Below are 3171 nucleotides of genomic sequence, written 5' to 3'. Positions count from 1 at the left end.
CTTGTTTATGTCCACATATTTGTATGCATGTGTGAGTATATGCATGCATTTATATGTGTGCATACACACGCATATATTCCCTAATGCTAGATGCTGAAAGGGTCAACAGCAAAGATATGTAGGAGCAACAAGGACACCTAGCATCATAGTCTTGATCCCTAGTATCTTTTCTTACTAAAGGAACCAGGACTTGTGGGAGAAAGGCCTATCCCAGGGCTGGAGCATGTGCCAAGACAAGCCTGTCACAGCTTGGTTTTGCTGGAAATTAAGAAAGGGCTCCCCGGGACTGGGGATTTAGCTCAGTGGTTCTGCCACCTGCCTCGCCAGCGCAAGGTCCCGAGTTCGATCCTCGTTACCAAACAAAACAAAACAAAAACAAAAAAAAAAAGAAAGGGCTCCCCATAAACATGGTAACATCACAGGACACAGGAGCCATCTTGAAGGAGTTCTCACTGGCCAAATGTACCATTTGAACACTAAAAATAATTAAGTATAGAAATAAAATATAACCATTGAAAAACATAGGAGCTCATGACTCGACACCAATAATAGATGAAACAAGGAGGGAAGCAAGAGCTCAGCTTATGGTCTAATGCCAAGGACTAAATGTGAAGTGCAGAGGTAAATATGGAATCACTCTTCCACCTTCAGACTAAAGGCGAAATTAAGCGAGAATTATCTTGTTCAACCTAGGGGACGGTGTTGAAAAGCAGCAGGAATCTTGCATGGTTATAAAATATCTGCCTGTAGACTGTGACTAAGCTGCAAGGGAGAAAACAAAAAGTAATTATGCAGTGGAGAAATCAGGCAACACTTTGACCAAGTGATCAAAATTAACTATCTACGAGCAACCAGTGGGATCATGGACCTCCAGATGTGATATTCTGAGGAAAGCGTAACATTCCCTGTACAGAAGTCACACCTAGAATGCATAACCCAATCTAATCACAAAGAAATTTCATACAAACACAGATGTGATACTTTTTTTAAAAAATAGCTCAGAGGAGAAACTGTATTCTTCAAAAATGCTATGATACAATGCAAAATCTGTAGAAATGCTGCAGATTCAAGGTAACAACAAAAGCTAAAGAGTCGTGACAAGTGCAATATTTGACTCTAAATTTGATCCTAATGGTAGAAAAAGCCTTACTAGTTTAGCCAACAAAATTGGAATATGGATGGTATTTTAGGTAAAAGCATTGTTGATGTAAATGTATGATGCTGATAATTGCTCAAAAGCTATATAAGAAAATAAATTTCATAAAAACAAGCTGAAGTATTTAGTCATGATAGATGTAACTTTTTTTCCAAATGGTTCAGGAAGAAAATTGTAGAGGGGAAAAGAATAAATGTTAAAGCAACGGCTAAAATGTTAGCTTCAAATGTAGGCTTTTTAAAACATCTACCAGATTATGTTGTTCCCCAGGGCAAAGCCTTCAGGAGCTTTCTACTGCAAAAAGAGTAAAATCTCAATTTCTCTTCAGGACCTACCAGGCCAGCAGGACCAAGCTCCTGCTGGTCTAACATTACCTCACAACCTCCACACCCTGAGACCCTCATGGAGCTCTCAGATCCTCCAATACATCCCATTCTTTCCTACCTCTGGGATTTTCCACATTCTGAGTCTCTACTTAGTATCTTCTGTCCACTTCTTTTCATCCTGGATGTCTTAGTTTACGTGGCCCCTCTGCACTCTGTATGAGCCAGCCTTGCTCCCATTCTCTCTCAGCATCTTTTCCAACTATATTGTAATTATTTTATATTACTTGCCTACTTGATTTTTTTCTATCTCTACCTGCACCTCTTCTCTGAAGTAGGAAGGTTGATCATTCGTCGTCATGTACCCAGCACAAAATGGGCAGTCAAATAAATACGAGTAGATATGGCTACAAAAATAAAAATAAATAAATAAATAAATAAATAAATAAATAAATAAATAAAAGCACAGAGGCAGTAAGAAGATGAGTAGTTGCAGGGGCTCAAGAAAGGAAGAGTGAATAGAGAGAGTACAGAGGATTTTTAGGGCAATGAAACTATTCTGTCTGATACTACAATGGTGGATACGTGTCCCTACACATTTTCCAAACCCAGAGAATGTGCAATACAAAGAGTAAACGCTAATGTAGACCAGGGACTCTGGCTGATAATGATGTATCAATGTTAAGTCCACCCACTGTGCCAGATGTCTGACTTTGGTGATGGATGAGGGCTGTAGGGGAGGTTGTGCATTTGCAGAGCAGGGGTCTATGGGAAATCTCTGTACTGTCTGCTCAACTTAGCTGTAGACCTAAAATAAAATTACAATTGTTTTAAAGAAAAAGAAATGGCCTAAGAGGCCATAAAATACCACGAGATGGCATTCTTTTTCTCAGAAGTTTCAGTGAGGAACCAATTTAGGGAAGTTACTAGGGCTAAGATGCAGCAGAAATTCTGGCTGCCTCTGCCCTAGGTCTTCATGAAGCCCAGAGGGCTTCACAATATTGTCACTGCCCAGCCCCGGGTTTATTCTTTCAGTAGGAGTTTGTAAATGAAGGTTTTATTATTATTCAGGTATGGCAGGGCCAACAGCTTAGCTGATGGGCACCACCGGAAAGAGTTCATTACTCACAGTTCCCACGAGGAGGGAGTGAGCAGAAGAGCCAGATGTTCAGAAAGCAGGGGCACAAGAAGAAAGTGTGGACAGGAGCCTTTTTGTTGTTTCTGTGGGAAGGGGCAGGTGAAGCAGGGCAAGCAGGTTAATGAGGACTGGACTGTTTGAATAATTTCAGGGGCATAGGCACTGGGCATAGGCGCTGTCCCGCCCTGACCTGGTGTTTGGCCCTGGGATGATCAGTGTAGGTGGGTAGTGGCCCCGAAGCCTAAGAGCCTGATCAAAGAGATGGTTGGGGTGTTGCTTTGGATTGGTTGGTTTGCATATGAAAAGCAAGTTTTCCAGGGAGTTCTTTACTCTCTCCAGGGATTAGGTAGCCCTGGGAAGGGCAGTCTCTGGGGTAGCAAGGCTCCAAAAATATCAAAGCATCAGAACCACATGGTTAATACAATGGCGTGTAGTGACATCAAGTTATTTTCCCAAGGTCACACACAAGATCAGAAGCAAAACCAGGCAAAAATCTTTTCTTGGAGTTACTACCAGATCACTAACAGGTGTTTTGATCTGAAAAGTAAATTTCC

The sequence above is a fragment of the Heterocephalus glaber genome, unplaced genomic scaffold (assembly GCF_053883595.1).
Source record: "Heterocephalus glaber isolate CG9 unplaced genomic scaffold, H.glaber_assembly_v1.0 deba00001531, whole genome shotgun sequence".
NCBI lineage: Eukaryota > Metazoa > Chordata > Mammalia > Rodentia > Bathyergidae > Heterocephalus > Heterocephalus glaber.
Note: the sequence above shows the minus strand (reverse complement) of the source record.